We start from the raw sequence: 19,004 nt of genomic DNA on the forward strand, positions 1-19,004 counted from the left end.
CTAGGATCACACATTTTAGTTAAGTGGTGAAGCGGGATTTAAAAGTTCTGTTTTTTAATTTTCAGCATAAAGATACAATTCTGTTAAACATAAAGACACTCACATTAGCAGATCCAATCCCCTCTTCTACAGGGGACAAACACACACAAGGGCACAAACACACACGGACACACACACAGGCACAAACACACATGGACACACACACACACACACGGGCACAAACACACACGGACACACACACACACACACGGGCACACACACGGGCACAAACACACACAATATTGTACTGGACACCAACTATGGAGTGTTTCTGAAGAAAATAATGGATTTCTGACCCAAGATTTAGGTAACATGATAAAATAAGGTTAATTTGTAACCTAGGATCTCCACAGCCCATGACTACCTTATTGCAGTTCTAGAAATTCTGGAGTGGTCTAGGGCACGTAAGGGTTCACCTAAAGATGGCCGAAGTAGGGCATGTGACATAGGACAGACTAGGTTGGCACTTACCACCTAAAGGTAGTTGTTTCTGGCCTGAGCTATTAACAACTCCCAACAGTGGTCAAGTGTGATAATGAGCACCCAAGGAGGCATAGGGAACGCATAGGTGCCACAAGCTACCATTGTGTGCTCAATAGCTTTCACATCTATACCAGGGAAACAATAAGTGTTGATTGCCACCCAAACTCTCTGAAAGATAAAAAAACCAAACAACTATTTCATTGTTATTATATTTTTTATTTGTGTGTGCTCCTTGAGTCATTCAGGAACCATGCTGAAATATAACACTACTCAGTAGTGTAGAATAATACCTAAGTGGTCTTGTCCAGTGCTTCTCTGCTAATATTGGGAGCCTCGATGTACTTCATATGTCAGCACTGCTGAGAAGAAGGGAATACACAAGAGTCGATCAGTGGGAAAACATCTGTGTTGCGATAGGATAGTGATGGTGATGACTGTTATAGGTGGGCCGGCAGTAGTAACCAACAAGGCAAAATGTTTCATGAAAGATAAAAGATAGAGCCACATAAATAAGCAAGAGGGGCCATAATAAATGTGGGGGTCGGGTGGGTGTGAAGAATGTAGTTGGTAACAATCAGTCTTTTCTTCTTTTTCCAGTTATTTACACAGCTGAGGTGACTCAGAACTTCAACTTCTATTCTTGGCAGGTGTAGACTGGTGAAACAAAATGGCTTCTACGTCTACCTCCCACCACTGAAGAAATCAAGAACATATACTTTTCAGGATGAATGGGAAGAACAATAGTTCTTCACAAGTTTCAAAGTGAAAGTTATATGTTTAATTTGACAAGCAAGCGTTTCAGTTGGGAAGAAATGCAATTTGGAAGATTTTATCAAAGTTCATAAGTCAGATGACATAGACTACCCAACCAACAGTAATCTAAGGCGAGCGCGACTTAAAGAGCTTAAAACAGCACTGAGCGCTCAGCAATGAATTTTTAAGAAAACAGTTTCTCAGTCAAAAGCAAGAACTGTGGCATCACTGAAAGTGGCCCATATTCTTGCAAAAAAGAAGAAACCATTTTAAGATGGTGAAATAGTAAAAGAAGCTATGCTATTAAAGATGTCCAGCTCTCAGGAAACACAGTTGTTCACAGAATTGAGGTGATGTCAGAAGATTTTGACCTTCAGCTTAGGAGTGATTTAGAAAAGTGTGATTTTATAGGTTTGCAGTTTGATGAATCAACTGATATAGAAGATACTGCTCAGCTATCTATTTTTATTAGAATGGTGTTTGAAGATAGCAGTGTGAAAGAGGACATATTAGCAGTTCTTCCACTAATGGCAAAGACAAGAGGAGAAGACATTTATCAAGCTTTCAAAATGTTTATAAAAGACATGAATATGCCACAAAATAAACTTGTGGCAATAACAACAGATGGTACACCAGCCATGATAGGGCAGGATATTGGTTTCGGTGCTCTTTGCAGAAGAGATCCAGACTTTCCAGAATTCAGAAGTTATCACTGCATTATTCACGAACAGTCACTGTGTTCCAAGGTAGTCAATTATGAGCATGTCATGACTGTAGTTTAAAAAATTGTCAATTCTATACATGCAAGGTCAATTCAAAACAGACTTTTCAAATCACTTCTAGATTAAACGGATGTTCAATATGGTTGTCTACCCTTCCATACAGAGGTGTGATGGCTTAGCAGGGCTAAAGTACTGCAAGAATTTCTGAATCTCCTACCTGAAATTATTCAGATTTTAGAAGCAAGAGGGGAACAAGTTGTGCAACTCTGAATGCTCTAAAATTGCTAATGCGTTCAAATTACACTTGCATTTAAGGATATTTGAAAACGCATTTAAAATCACTTTCCAAACAGGAGAAAGTTAACAAATGGAAATATAGGTATTATGCCACAGATCTGGAGACTTTGAAAGAGGTTTTTCCATTTTGTACCTTTGAAGGTGCAGCTACTTTCACATCCATCACTTACTGATGCTAGCTTTGAAATTACAAATGCATTGTTGCTAAACATAGGTGAAGTAGGAACGATCACGCCATGAGGTAACATTTTCTGTATTTCATGAACAATCTGACATCAATGTAGATCCTGGTTGAGGAATATCAATCAGAATAACTTTCATGTGTAGAGGCTCCCTTATGTTATTTTAAAAGACATTTGAAAGTTAAACTTAATCTGATTAAAGTGATATGCATTTACTCTTTATGAATGTCAATGTCCATGACCAACACTCACCCACCCTTTCAGAGTTTGGCCCAGTTTACTGACCTTATGTGAGTAGATAAGCTCCTTCTGCTGTTACATTTCAAAATAAATCCTTGGGGAGGATAGCCCTCAACCCTCCCTCTCCATATAAAGAGGTATTTAAAACCTACAAGGTTTTGGCCAAGTTTACAGCTATTATGAGCATCAAAGTTCTCAAGTTGTACACAATTTTCAAAAGAATCCTTGGGTAAGAAACATCAAGCCAACCATTTAAGAGGCATTTAAAGCCTACAAAGTGTTGACTAATGTTACTGTCATTGTGTGTGTTAACGTGCTCCATTGCCAAACATTCCACACACTTGAGTGTGAACAATAAAAACCCTTGCAAAGAGGTATGTAAATCGGTGAGATGTCATTTTTTCAAACTTACAAGTTTCGAATGGCAGGCTTTCGAATTTTTTTTGTCGAAATGCCATTCTTTCGAATTACTATTTCTTTGAAAAAAATTTGAAAGTGCCATCGACATGGGTTAGGGTTGGGGCTTGGGTTAGAGTTGGGGGGTGGTGTGGGAGTTGGGGTGGCTGGGGGGAACCCCCCAAATATACACTAGAACCTTGAAACGTTACAAAGAGCTGTCCAGTGCTGAAATTACAGAACTGGACAGCTCAATGTAACGTTTCAAAGTTTTTGTGTATATTGACATTTTAATTATTATTTTTTTTAAACTTTGAAACGTTACATGGTGCTGTCCAGTGCTGTAATTTCAGCACTGGACAGCTGCATCTGACGTTGCAAAGTAACAAAAAAAAAGCATTGAAATGCTACTTTTAACATGTAAAAGTGCATTTCAATTGAAACCAGTCCATTACTATTGTCGACGGATTAGTTTAGAAAGAAATGCACTTTGCTTGTTAAATATAGGCTGTCACAGCTTTGTTTTTCTAAACTTTGTTTTTGAAACTTTTGTTTGTGGAAACTTTGTTTTCGAAATTATCACTATGAAACATGTAAATAATACTCATTTTTGACCAATGTTCTTTTCCTTTCTTGCACGGGTTCTCATTCATAAGTGGCAACAGAGTGCTGACTTGCTGAGCATTATGGGTGAGCCAGAAGCAATCTTAGTGAAAACAAGATCCCTCCCTCAGAGGGAGAGCTCCTGGACTGAATTATGTGTCACTAAACTACAGTATCCCAGCACACCTGCTCAATGAGTCATGGACGGCCAGGAGCATTTTGTTTCCCCCGTCTTGCATGGCCCATTGGGTTTGCGTGCTGGAGTGCTGCAGTTGAAGTGTGTGCAAGGCCACTCCTGCACCACCCCTACATTTCTTTGGCCTGGGGTGAAAAATTGTGCGCTCTGGCTCCACCATAGGCATCAGAACCACGAAGCACTCCATGCTTCCTGGTTCCTGGCTGTGAGATGAGCATTAATCAAGAGAATAGAGTACCCATTGTCAATGGGACGGGCATCTGTCAGACATGCAACATGGTAGCCTACAGCAAGAGTGTCTATCAGCCCGGGCAACCAAAAAATCATGGTTTGCTATGTGTTTACATATGAGTGTATTTCTGATAAGGCTTAAGCCAAAGGTCTGTGTGACATGTCTAAGTCTGCATATGAATGAGATGGCTGTCGTGTGTATGTAGTAGTCATGTATGATTGAATGGATGAATGGTAGTGCATGTGAATGAGAATACAGTTTGGATGTTGTAGTGTGGTGTTTGGGTGCATCTGTGAGGGAATGAGAAAGCACTCTGAATGTGTTTACTTGTTAGCGTGAATGTGTAGCCTCTATGTATGGAGAGATTTTCTTAAAGGGTCATGCCTACATTGGTGCAGCCAATATCGGTATGCTTCCATACTGGTATGGCATTTATTATGGCATTATGTCAAACTCAACATGAGTGTTCTTACATGAATACAGGCATAAATTGGTCCAGCCCGCACAGACATGTTCGGGCACAAGCATGAATGTTTCTTTACACTGACATAATACTGGTATATATTGTGGGGAATGGCATCATAAAAAAGGTTTTGGAACATGCTCTTGTGCACGGTTAGTGGCTTGGTATCTAATGTACATTTTTCATGTGTTACACTACAAAACGAGAAGTAAACTGTGTGTCATTGTGCCCAATTTTTCAAAGACAGTGTGCTGTAAAATGTACAATTTTAACACATTCTTTTAAAAATGTTCTCTTGGGGAGAACCCCACGAACCCATCTAGAGTGGTTCAGGCTCCCTCGCTACACTCTGTCGCTTATGAGCATTTATTTGAAGTGGTTTTTCGCCTGCGGTTATAAATTCTGCCAAATACTTCTATGCTTATGTGTTTAAAACCACACAATTATTTGATATTGGTTTTTTTAACTGTTTGGGGGGACATCTTACAAAAAACCTGTAAAGAAGTATTTAAATCCTACTAGATTTTGACAAAAATGTTACTCAATCATCTGAATACAAATGCACCATCATTCTATCTCAAAACATCCAAAGAGATAAAGATCTTGAGGGGAGCAGGAAGAGACAGGAGAGAGGAAAGCACACTAGCCTCCACGTAAAGAGGTGTTTAAAGCAAGTGCTAGTTGTAGCTTCAGGTCTATAGACATGTACAATCTGTCACTAAATAAACAGAGCTCTTTTAGGGGAGAGCGCCCAACACCAATGCGAACATTATTTATTGTTGCACATTAACATGCCTTTTTTTGTGATATTAACTTCAGTTGGATTGTAATTTGATTAACAATCGATTTGCTGACACCTGAACGCCGATATTTTACATCGAGGTTCAGCTGTTGCTCACCATTTCATTTCATACAGATAAGTTGCTCATTGGCCACAAAAGGTTGGGGACCCCTGCCTTAGGGTGTGGGTGGGGCTTATATAGCCACCCACGCCCTGCCACTCCCAAGGTGTAATGAGTTCCAGAAGTTCTCTGCCACGCCCATGATTGCAGACTAATGCAAAAGCTAATGGTTCAGAGCCACGCCCTTCACTGCAATTAGCACATAAGTCAATCATTCAGTGGGAGACCGGCTACAGCTGTGTTTTCCTTGGGGTTAGCTCCATGACCCTGGTGCCAAAGGCGCCAGGACTGGGCCCAAATGGCCCTCCTTTGAGACTTGATCCAGTCAGGGCCCTTAATGTGCTCCAATGTTCCCACTATTGTTGGGCTGGGGCGATCTGGTCTGCTCATCTTGACAGGGTGAACCTTTTTTGATGAGATTTTCATAGATCGGACTTGTCTAGCAACCTCGTCTGTGGAGAACAGGCAGAGAAGGAGGGAGGAGAGGTTGCCGGAAAAGGGTCAGAGGAAAAGCAGGGAGTAGAGAGAGGAGGGGGAGAGGAAGCGAGAGAGGACAAGATGTCTTGCGTTTTAGAGATGAAACGAGAATCCAGGGCCGTGCAGAGGGCCTGTGAGGGGACAGGAGAGGTAGAGACTACAGCAGGATTGGCCAGATCCTTGCAGATTTTAAAGAGTTTGGCTGAGTTGTTAAATGCCGCAGAAACACAGGCTTGGATGTGGACTCTCTTCTTGGTGTGGACAGAGAGCCGGTGCTGTTTTTGGAGCAGGCGCAGGCCAGTTTGACAGAGGATGTATCGGAAACACGTCATTTCCTCTCAGCACCCTGCACTTGCGCTTAAGGGTGATGCGGTCTGAGTTGTACCAAGAGTTGCACTTGGCTTTGGGCTTCAAGCGGATCCTCATGACAGGGGCAAGAACATCAAGAGCATCAGATATAGCAGAGTGGAGCATGGAAAGAGTCGGGGTGTGAGTGAGCCAAGGGTGGAGAGTGGGTGAGAAAGTGGCAGCGAAATCCTCAACTGACACACGCTTCATGGGTCGGATAACCGAGAAGGTAGGTGGCAGTGCTGGAGTTGGCTTGGCCTGAGGGGTAGAGAGGGTTAGGTGGGAGGAAAGGAGAAAATGATCACTCGCGGAGAGAGGAGTGGTAAGAGGGATATAAAGGGGAATGTCTGAGGAGTTCAGAGCATCCAGAGTGTACCCTGCGGAGTGAGTAGGGCCAGATGGGAGAATAGATAGTGCGAGAGAGTCACAGAGCTCACAGAAGAATCCAGTGGAAGGACAGGAGGCATCCAGGTGGATGTTGAAGTCTCCAAGAAGGAGGAGTTGAATGGTTGAGACCAGAAGGGAAGAGGAAAGGTCTGCCCACTCAGAGAGGAAGGAGGAGATCTGACCAGGTGGCTGATACATGGTAGCCACAGTAAGGGAATGGCCAGGAGAGAGAGAGAGAGAGAGCCTGCAGACAAGGCATTCAAAAGAAAAGTAGGCCTGCATAGGAATGACAGTGGCAGGAAACCACTCAGGGAAGATCAGGACTAAACCCCCTCTGGAACGGTTGGATCTAGACATGGAGAGGATCTTGCAACCATCAGGGAGGAGAGTGTCAAAGCTTGTAACAGAACTGGCCATGAACCATGTCCCATTGAGACCTAGAACATCAAGGTCAAGTTCCTCCAGGAGGTGGCAGATGTCAGAGGAGTATTTGATGGCTGAGCGAGAGTTTAGAGTGGCAACATGGAGAAGGTTGCCATCCTTGAAAGACTTCTAGGGAGGGGTACAGATCAGAGGTAAGCCCTGCAGAGGTGTAGAAGCAACCAGAGGGTGGACAGAAGAGGACAGAGCATAGGGCACAATAGCAAAGGAGGAGACAGCAGGGGGAGGCGAGGAAGCCGTGATGGGGAGAGAGGGGACAGCAGGAGAATGGAGGAAATTGATGAGGTGCAGGAAGCGTCTATCAAAGAAGAGAAGCTCAGCATCCGATTAGCCATCCCATCATGCTTTTTGCCATGCTCGCCTTTTGCTCTTTTACTCCACCTTTTATCCCTGCGGGGAAAGGAAAGGGCCATTAGGTGGTTGTGGTTCAGGTTAATTGCCTGACTTTGCCTGACGCTGGGGTTGGGACATGTCAAGTATACAGATTTATTATAAGTCTGTTGTCTTGTGTCTCGGGAGAAAGTGCTCATGTTGGATAAAGCAGGTGATAGAGTCTACAGATTAGCTACAGGGTTGGAAGGGAGAGAGGCGTTTTATGGAATCATATCCTTCGTATTTGGCTTGGGGTGATCTCAGAAGGGTCTTCACAGATGTTCAGGAGAGCAGTTTACGTGTAAAGTGACAATCAGAGGGGCGGGATTGGTAGGGTTTGTAAGGAAAATGGGAATAGCTGGGACTGTGAAATAAACAAGAGGAACTGTGGGAACTGTAGTATTTTACATGAGTCAGTTGGGAGTGTTGGAAAAAATAATCAAAGGAACATAGAAAAGAAGGATCGGGGTATTCGGGTACGTATCAGGAAGACAGGGATTCTGGGAGATGTAGTTTCCCATGGCACTGGGTTTTGCGTTATTACATGGTTTGGGAAAGATAGATGGTTTATTGGCTTTGGCTACAGAAGATTTATCAGGAGGAGGTTTAGAATTGGAGTATCGTACAAAGGTCTAAGGATCTCATCCTCCTCTTCTTCTTCCCCAATAGTATACCAGGTCTCACCTCGGGCATTTCCCCAAGCACAACCCCGGGGTCCCCTGCCCAGGTGCTCCTCCCTCGCTCATCCACCCTCAGGGCTGGGATCTGAGAGTCCAAGCCCTTCACTGGCCACCTGAATAAGGGATTCTTGAGCTCTTGCTTGGAGAATACCCTCAGGTTTGTCACAAGGACACACGAGAATATGCCATTGGGAGAATGTTGGTATTCAACAAAGTGATTCACTAATGGTGCCGAAATGTTTCTTCACCGGATTTTTTACCTGTGTTCTGAAATCTTGCTATGGATTACTCTCATAGTTTGGCCCACAATCTGAGTCCACATGGACATTCAATACAATACACAATTTGTTTTGTTTTACAATTAGTTAGGTTGGAGAGTGTCCATGTGCAGTCTCCTACATTAAAGGAATTCATTTTTTGTGTGAATTGACATGCTACACAGTTACCACATGGGAAGTGGCCCGTGATTGTTCGTAGGGACCATAGAGATGTTCGGAGCATGTCTTTAATAAATTGAGAATGTACTAGTTTGTTCTTTAAATTCTGTGCTCTCTTGAATACAAATTGTGGAACAGGTCCATCTGATAAACACTGTTGCGCAACAGGCCAATACTAAGTGATCAATTTCTTAACTTTGAAAGTATGAAGGCAGTGCGTGATCACACATTAACTGTTCATCATGTCCTTCGATGGAGCGGGATTTAGGAGTGAGAACATCTCTATCTGTGAATCTGGCTTGTTTCTTTGATCTACTTATCAGTTGCTTAGGATGTCCTCGTTCTCTCAACCTAGAGTCCAGGTCTTCCGCATGGCTGTAGAATTCCTCCAAACATGTGCAGTTTCTCCTAATGCGGAGATATTGGCCATAGGGAAGGTTTTTAGTCAAATGTCAGGAATGGTTAATGGTAAAGTGTAATAGAGTGTTTCTGTCACTAGGGTTACAGTATAGGCTGCATTCTAGCTTTCCTTGCTGATGGTTGATTTTGAGATCTAGGAAGTGGATCCATGTGTTATTGTGTTCTATTGTGAATTGTATGTTGGTTCTCAAATTGTTCAACCATGATGTAAATAGAGTGAATTGATCCTCAGGTCTGTCCCAAATAAAAATAATGTCATCAATGTATATTTTCCAACATTTAATCTTGGTGCTGAATGGATTGTTAGTCAACAAGATGTGAGTTTCAAAATTGGCCATGAAGAGATTTAGCAGACTAGGAGTAAATGCTGCTTCGATTGCTGTTCCTTTTGTTTGAAGATCAAAATGTTTGTCGAATTCAAAATCATTCTTGCACCGACCCAAGGTCATTAACTCAATAATGAAATTGTCTGGATCTAGGTTTTTCAGATTGTAACTCATCCAATGTCCCCTCATAACTTTGATGGCCGAATCTTGAAGTATGATTGTGTACAATGATTTGATGTCCATGGTAACTAATCATCTTCCCAATGGGTCAAGATTCTGGTTCTCAAAAGTTTGAAAAGTGTTGGTCGTGTCTCTCAGGGATGTTTCTGTCAAAACACTCATTGGCTTTAAGAAGGTGTTGACAAATGTACATAGGGGTTCAAGAATCGAGCCACAGCCTGAGACTATTGGTCTGCCTGGCGGATTGATGCGATCTTTGTGGATTTTAGGAAAGGCAGAACAAGTAGGGATCCCTCCATGGGTTTTGGTCACAAATTCAAATCCCCTTTTGTGTAATCCATCCTCGTTCAAGTCCAAACTTCACTGTCTCCTCGATGTTTCTTTGGAGATCCTTAGTGGGGTCTTTTTTTTTTTATTCTGTAGCTATCCATATCTTGCAGCAGGGTATTGACCATTTCACAATATTGGGAGGAAGTCATGATGACAATACCCCCGACCTTGTCAGCTGGTCTGATAATTATGTTTGAATTCTTTAATATACTATTCAAGGCTTCAATCTCCTCCTTGGAGATGTTGTGTTTGAGGAATGTTCTTTTGTCTTTTAATGCATTAAAGTCTTTAAGGATGGATGCATTTCTCGAATGTAATTATATCCCTAGTGATTTGACTGTCCTGTGGGGTAAAACTAGACAATAGATGTAAGCCTGAGTCTGGTTCCTGTTGGATTGCCGGTGAGTCCATAAAGAAGTTTTTTAGTCCTACGGTTCTCAGGAACCTGTGAACCTGCATTTCCAGCAAGAATCAATCAGTTTGTTGTGATGGTACATATGATAAACCTTTCAAAATGATAGAGATTTGGGCTGTGGACAGTTCAATGTTTGGTAGATTGAAGATTGGGATGGTTTGGGACAACCCTTCTACTGGGTTGTAGCTTCTCTATCCCTGTGCTTGGTGTCTCTTCGGGATATGTGGGTGAAGACATGGTGGGCCCCAAGTAGTTTTGCCGTATCCTCCTCTGCCTAAAAAAGGGGGTGGGTAGAGTAAAGTTGCTGTAGAAGGGTTGTTGGGTATACCTAGTTGTATTGTCCGAGTCGCTGCTTGAATAAGAAAAAGTAACCCCTCTTCTTTTGCCTTGTCCTCTTTGTTGTGTCGATGTGTGTTTTTTGGCCACCTTCAGGAATTGGTCTGATGTATACGGATAGATCTGTTCTAATTTGAAGTCGCATTTGTCCTTAGCCAGTTTTTGGGACTTTTTTGTAATAGTAGCTGATTTGAAATCCTCAAAGAGTTTCTTAACATCTCTTAGTTGTTCATGCACGTTGGTTAGTTCTGTGTTCAAGAGGAAGTCCTCTTCTTCCTTATCAAGTTCTTTTTGTATGTCAGAACGTAATTTCAGCGCTATAGTGATGGTTAAAACCAATAGGTCCCTGCTGCATTTGATGGCAATATGATTAAAGTTAGTGATATACTCTTTATCCGCTAGGAATAGATGCGTTCATTCCTTACTATCAATCCTGCCGGGATTGTGTTGGCCTTTATATATTCCCAGAGAAAGTGTTTGTGTAATTCAGTCCTGAAATTCTTTTTTTTTCAATGCAAGCAGGTCTTCGCTGCAGTTCGAGTGAGCTATGGTTTGATTTGTGCCTGTAGGGTCCAAAATATTTGGACCTCGAATAATCTCAGAGGTCTGTTCAGTCCTGTAGCTGAATGTTTGATTTTCAGCCATCACTATGAAGATGTGACTAGTGAGAGTATTGAGTTATAGATGTAATTGACGGGGAGAAAGAGTGATGGTCAGGTGTGTGCATTCCCTGTAATTAGAGATGTCAGGATGATTGGAAATGCAGATATATTGGCCCATTTCAATTTATTGGTGCGCAATTTATTAAACCTAATGAGACCCTTAGCAACCTAGGTTGCTGATATATATGAAAATAAAATCGAGATTACCCCTGTAAACAGTGGTGGCTGGGGTAGACTATAAGTAGTATCTTTACAAAAGATAAAGCTGCAAAATCAGAAAGGTCAGTCAGCCGCCTTCTGGGTCAAGGAACAAGCCAGCAAGTGCTATGTGCAAAAACATGACACAATGTTAAAAATGCCCCATCTAGAGCTCTGCTGTAATTGTTACAGTAATCTGTGATGACAATGCACTTCTTAATTAGCCTTCCCAATATGAGCAAAGCAGAGTTGCAACAGGTGGCTACTGAGGTCTTCAGGTTATATAGTGGCATTATATGCTGAGTGCACTCGGTGCCTGCGAGGGATAAAGGAGCGCAAGGTAAGTGGGCAGGGATGAGGATGGGTGAGGGATATGGAAATTGGAGTTGTGCAGTGAGCGAAGGAGGGGAAAGGGATCACAGGGACACACTTACCTTAGTTCCTGGTGGGGAAGATAGCAGCCTCCTGCTTCAGAGGAGGCTCAGAGAGGGGGCTTTACCTTGAGGTAAAGACCCCATACCGATCCTCCTGATTGGCTGGAAGGCTGCCACCACCCCTTTCAGGTGCTAATAGAAGAGACATACACTGACTAGTTTGTCTCCCACCTCCCCAAACCTCAGTGTGTCTCACTCGCAGGCTGCCCTCAGGGTATTCAGTCTCTTGCTCCTACCGATGGCAAATGTCTTGCCTCTTTCTTCATGATACAGACACTCACTAGTGCATCATCTGTCTTCCAGAATCTCTGCTGCTTCTTCCTCCCAGCAAAACCACGACCTATTGGTTTTAACCACTGTTTTGCAAGGCTTTCTGCCAACTCCATCAGTATCAGGAGTGTTTGCCTTAATACTTCAGATATTCGACTATATATAAATGTGCACCAAATGCTATGAAGGATACCTTTCCTACTTGCCTTGAGAAAGACCAAACGGTTGAAGCATGTGTCTGTAATTTGGCAATTTATGGCCAGCTTTATGACTAATTATGACTAATGATTGTGCTATTACAATAAAAAGTACACAACAATACAACTCACTTTATTATTATGACGATATACAAGGTTTGGATTATTCTTAGGGGCACACAGGCACACAATTCGCCTAACTTGTTCATATTTATTTTATGGCATTTGCAGTTTACCATCCGGTGCTCAGATGCACCCTTGAAATTCACAATATTATACGATCAGGGACATCATTGAAGGTTTTCAGGAAACTGCAGTTTTCTTATTTAATCACAATGCAACATTATGAGGAAAGACGAATTGGCAAATACACTCTAGGGCCCTCATTACGACCTCGGCGGTAGGCATGCCGCTATTGGCGGCATGGCTGACGCGGAAATCACGTCCGGGTCTGGGTCCACGGAATGAGGAATTACCGGGCCATTCCGAGTTCAGAAGGCCCGGTAATTCCTCCCTCCAAGGACCCGGACCCGGTCCTTCCCCATTCCCATTTCAGCCCCATAGGGCTGAATGGGAATGGGAGAGGGAGCAAACAACGGGCCATTACGAGTTGGCCCGTTGTTTGCTCCCTCTTCCCCTCACGGGACCCGGTAAACACGCCTGGTTTGACCAGGCTTTACTTACCAGGTCCCGCAAGGGGACCTCGTAATGAGGCGGTACGGGGTTAACGGCGCCGGCACCCTTTACGGCGCCGTAAACCCCGTACCGGCAGAGTCGTAATGAGGCCCTTCGTGTTGAGATACATTATGTACATAGTTCATGAATTGAGAGGGACATGTAGATAGCTGAGAGGGTCTTATACAGACTTATTGGACAACAATCACTAAGTGGAATTTAAAAAACACTATGGGGCTCCAGAGTGTTAAAAAAGTGCCGGTAATTCTGTTACCACCACCTTTATTGGCAATAATGGAATTACTGACATTTTTAATGCTTCACCAAATCCTGAGTTTGGTGTTTAAGTGGAGAATTTACCTCCATCATCACGCCAGAAATCATCAGAAATACCACTCATGGTAATTCCGTCGAAATCTGATTGGAGACCTATGGACTTCTAAAATGGGGATAAATACTGCCCTACCACGACTTGTAATCCTGTGGTAAACCCATGTGACGAAATAGCAGCAAAAGTAACTGATTTTGTAGCTGTTTGGATGAATCTAATTCAGAATTACCACCAAACTCAGAATGTGGCCGTATGTGAACTCCGATCATTGTGTTAACCAAGAGTTATATGAGATTTTCTATGAGAAGCCCATGGTCGCAACCTATCAAAAGACTATCAGGGGAGTATGCTGGCAGACACTGATAGAAATGCAGTCCCAGATGTGTAACAGTGGTGCTCAAAGATTGTCTTCTCTCTTTAAATCCACACAAGCCTGAAGCACATTATGGGATACCAATTTGGGAAGAGTTTAGTAGTGGCCATCCTCAGGGCCTGATTCACAGAACGTTTTCCAATGGGATTGCACCATTGTAAAACGCTTCTGTGAATCAGGCCCTTATAGTCTTTATCATACTCAGAACTATTAACTTTTAGGCTTTAAGCAACTCTCAAGTGTGTCTCACTCGCAGGCTGCCCTCAGGGTATTCAGTCTCTTGCTCCTACCGATGGCAAATGTCTTGCCTCTTTCTTCATGATACAGACACTGACTAGTGCATCATCTGTCTTCCAGAATCTCTGCTGCTTCTTCCTCCCAGCAAAACCACGAGAAAATGTCTCTCCAAAAGATGCCTTCAGGGATGCCCAGCTCCTTCCACTCCTCCTTGTCGCTGTCACCCGATGACACATATGTCATCCTCTCCCTTCAAGAGACTGACTGGTCTACAACCCGCCTTCCCTAATCACCGGTGATTGCACTGAATGCACTAAACAGAGCTGTGTATGCAAAACCAACTCTAAATCTACCTCTGTGATTGGGACTCCAGTCACACTCTACCTCACACTGCCCATTCCTCTACTCAACTGCTCTAAATGAACTGAAAGTCTATTACTCCTTCGCTAACTATTCTAAGCCTGCTTCTACAATGACATCCTGCCTCTCTGAAAGCTTCCTGAAAAGTTGCTGCAGCCAAGTGTCCTCTTTTGTAACATGTTGAATTTTAGAAAAACCTTTCAACAAAAATGTGCGTCTCAGTTTCAACCTGGTGAATCATGTGACATTCTAGTGTTTCGAGGTTTGTGTGGGAAAGTTAATAGAGGCCTTCAATAGAGGATTGGAAAACAACATCTTTGTCATCCAAGGTTAAGAGTTGGGGAACAGTCTCTCCCTGGAAAAAGTCTTAAACTGATACATGCAAATGTAAGAAAGTGTCCAATACCTCACTGTTTTGCAAGGCTTTCCGCCAACTCCATCAGTATCAGGAGTGTTTGCCTTAATACTTCAGATATTCGACTATATATAAATGTGCACCGAATGCTATGAAGGATACCTTTCCTACTTTCTGTCTATTCCTTTCCCATGTCTCTCTTCATCTCACCTCCACACCACTGTATTACATCTTGGCTGTGATTCACCCGTTATTGCCATACAGCATGTAATAATGGGCTGAATCAGCCAGGATGTAATACATCCGATCTATATAGAACATATGCATTTCTACAGTGAACCCACACAGATATCCCATTCGTCCATCCTCTAGACATTAGATGAACATTACAGGGTAGGACAGTGCTATATTATTACATTGAATACTCACCAATATGAGAACACAATGCATGTAAATTCAACAGTGTTAATGATACAACCAGGACTATTTGCCTTGAGAAAGACCAAACGGTTGAAGCATGTGTCTGTAATTTGGCAATTTATGGCCAGCTTTATGACTAATTATGACTAATGATTGTGCTATTACAATAAATAGTACACAACAATACAACTCACTTTATTATTCTGACGATATACAAGGTTTGGATTATTCTTAGGGGCACACAGGCACACAATTCGCCTAACTTGTTCATATTTATTTTATGGCATTTGCAGTTTACCATCCGGTGCTCAGATGCACCCTTGAAATTCACAATATTATACGATCAGGGACATCATTGAAGGTTTTCAGGAAACTGCAGTTTTCTTATTTAATCACAATGCAACATTATGAGGAAAGACGAATTGGCGAATACGCTCTAGGGCCCTCATTACGACCTCGGCGGTAGGCATGCCGCTATTGGCGGCATGGCTGCAGCCGAAATCACGTCCAGGTCTGGGTCCACGGAATGAGGAATTACCGGGCCATTCCGAGTTCAGAAGGCCCGGTAATTCCTCCCTCCAAGGATCCGGACCCGGTCCTTCCCCATTCCCATTTCAGCCCCATAGGGCTGAATGGGAATGGGAGAGGGAGCAAACAACGGGCCATTACGAGTTGGCCCGTTGTTTGCTCCCTCTTCCCCTCGCGGGACCCGGTAAACACGCCTGGTTTGACCAGGCTTTACTTACCAGGTCCCGCAAGGGGACCTCGTAATGAGGCGGTACAGGGTTAACGGCGCCGGCACCCTTTACGGCGCCGTAAACCCCGTACCGGCAGAGTCGTAATGAGGCCCTTCGTGTTGAGATACATTATGTACATAGTTCATGAATCGAGAGGGACATGTAGATAGCTGAGAGGGTCTTATACAGACTTATTGGACAACAATCACTAAGTGGAATTTAAAAAAACACTATGGGGCTCCTGAGTGTTAAAAAAGTGCCGGTAATTCTGTTACCACCACCTTTATTGGCAATAATGGAATTACTGCCATTTTTAATGCTTCACCAAATCCTGAGTTTGGTGTTTAAGTGGAGAATTTACCTCCATCATCACGCCAGAAATCATCAGAAATACCACTCATGGTAATTCCGTCGAAATCTGATTGGAGATCTATGGACTTCTAAAATGGGGATAAATACTGCCCTACCACGACTTGTAATCCTGTGGTAAACCCATGTGATGAAATAGCAGCAAAAGTAACTGATTTTGTAGCTGTTTGGATGAATCTACTTCAGAATTACCACCAAACTCAGAATGTGGCCGTATGTGAACTCCGATCATTGTGTTAACCAAGAGTTATATGAGATTTTCTACGAGAAGCCCATGGTCGCAACCTATCAAAAGACTATCAGGGGAGTATGCTGGCAGACACTGGTAGAAATGCAGTCCCAGATGTGTAACAGTGGTGCTCAAAGATTTTCTTCTCTCTTTAAATCCACACAAGCCTGAACCACATTATGGGATACCAATTTGGGAAGAGTTTAGTAGTGGCCATCCTCAGGGCCTGATTCACAGAACGTTTTCCAATGGGATTGCACCATTGTAAAACGCTTCTGTGAATCAGGCCCTTATAGTCTTTATCATACTCAGAACTATTAACTTTTAGGCTTTGCAGCTTTACTTAGGAAATTCAAGCCCATCTAAGACTTGGGCAGAGGACATGGTCTATTTCTTTAACATTCCTCCAAAATTCTGTTGGAATGTTTCATTGAAGAAAATACTCTAACTGCAATTCTTTTTTGGTTTCTGACAAGTTCTAGCTACTAACATTTGCAGGGTGGATTGGCACAGACATATTTACATGCAGCTCTTTACCCGAGAAAAATATGTTGTATTACTGATACAAAAATCCCCGTGGGAGGTCTGGAAGCAATAAGAAGCCCAGGGAAAAGAGCGCAGTAATCCTCCGGCAAAGTGATAGTGTAAATTGAAAGAGAAGAAACGTTGCAACCTGCAGCCATTTTATCAATGCCTGTTTAACCAGTAAAGAGTCCAATAATTGAATGAGGATGGCGCATTGCCGCAACTATATTGAAAGAGGAAATATGACCAGCTGTAAGCCTACACAGCCATTTCCCACTGTTATGCACTGCTATCGACTAATTTTGGGCCTCATTCTGTGTCAGCTGGTCTTTTAAAAAAGTGCCAGTATTCACGAATACATGCACTTTACCGGACCAGTCGACTACAGGTTTGTCGCATTATTGCAAAAAGCGTCACAATTAAAAAAAATCAGAGATGATGCGCTTGTTTTCTTGTATCACTTTAACAAATAGCTGTTCTCCTTACTCACAAAGGGGAATGGCACATTTCTTGGGGGTTGGGCTGCAGTGAAAAGAGAAGTTTTCAATAGCCCTTAGCAGTCCCAATACTGATCTATTACAGCCTCCCCGCACCCACGTGGATGCCTGGAGCACATTTCAAAGGGCCTGAAATGTGAAAAGAAAAAAAAGACTCCCTATAAGAGGGATAGAAATACAGGTGGGACAGCAGCAGTTTATACCACTGGTGTTCCACTATAAAAAAAAAATACATGTAAGGGTCAGAAATGACTGTCATGCATTGCTGATCCATCTGGGACTGTTACAAACAAAGAAAGTAGAATGTGTTTGATTTCTGCACACTTCAAAGAGCATCCAGTTTCCGAATTTGGAAGGCACAATTGGAACGTGTAGAAATGCCCTCTCACTTGCACAAATGAGCAAGTGGGTGGGGCGAAAGGGTTTCGAGTTCTGATGGCATTTCTGTATCGAGAAAGCGCATCTCCTCACTTGCGTCAAAAAAGGTTTTGCGAGTCTGACTCTTTGGGCCTCATTACGAGTATGGAGGCAGCCATGCCCTTAATAAGGAAGGGCACGGCTGCCTCCATACCGGGTTCCAGCTGCGGGTTCCTTCAATGGAGAATTACCGGGCCATTCCAACATTGGAGGACCCAGTAAATCCTCATTGAAAAAACCCATCCCCATTCCCATTTGATTCCCATAGGGCTCAATGGGAATGGGGAGGGAGCTAATAACGGGCCCGTTAAACACGGGCCCGTTATTAGCTCCCTGGTCCCCATGCAGGACCCGCTAAGGATGTCTGGTCTGACCAGACGTCCAGAGCGGGTCCCGCAAGGGAACCTCGTAATAGGGCATCCCGTAATGAACCGTACACACTTCATTACGGGAGTGCCAGGGTCGTAAGCACGGTGCTGTCGCTGGGCCAGATCTGGCAAAAAAATGTCTCCCCAGATCTGAAATCCGGCTCTTCATTCATGAGAAATCCATGTGCACTCTGTACATTTAATTTAGAATGCCGTGGGTGCTGCAAAGCCGAGATTTGAACTTGGTCCCTAAGTCCAGAAGAGAGACACTTCCCCGCAAGACCACTTGAGGGTCTCATCAGAAATCCCTTGTCATTATTGCACTTCAGAGGAAATACTGATGGGCATTTTTGGGGGGTTAAAAGGTGGACACATTTTATACTTTGCTGACATTATAAGAAATTGGGCTATGTTTCATGTGTTCATGATTAATCTTCTGAAGGGCTGTAATGCAAATGTTTATGGGGGTGATTAAAAAACCTGTCCTACACTCCCACCCTCCCTGTGTACAAGTTGGCATCCCTGAGTAAAAAATTCAGTTTCCATCACTGCTTCTGCACAATTATTGCCATAAAAGTGTCTCGTATTTAACATGTACTGGATAACCTTTGATTAAGTGTGCTCCTTCTGTATGAAAAAGAAGATGCAGGTATCTTGAACCTGACTCTTTCTTCAAAGCGGGCAATCGAAAGG

At 43.1% G+C, this 19,004-nt stretch overlaps 1 protein-coding gene across 1 annotated transcript in view; it reads left to right on the top strand.

Moving 5' to 3' along the window:
• The window catches only part of LOC138513505 (solute carrier organic anion transporter family member 1B3-like), a 636,965-nt gene that overhangs the window by 589,883 nt on the left and 28,078 nt on the right, over positions 1-19,004 (top strand). The window lies entirely within an intron of this gene.

This window comes from Ambystoma mexicanum, chromosome 12 (assembly GCF_040938575.1).
Source record: "Ambystoma mexicanum isolate Mex_15411 chromosome 12, UKY_AmexF1_1, whole genome shotgun sequence".
NCBI classification, from domain to species: Eukaryota; Metazoa; Chordata; class Amphibia; order Caudata; family Ambystomatidae; genus Ambystoma; species Ambystoma mexicanum.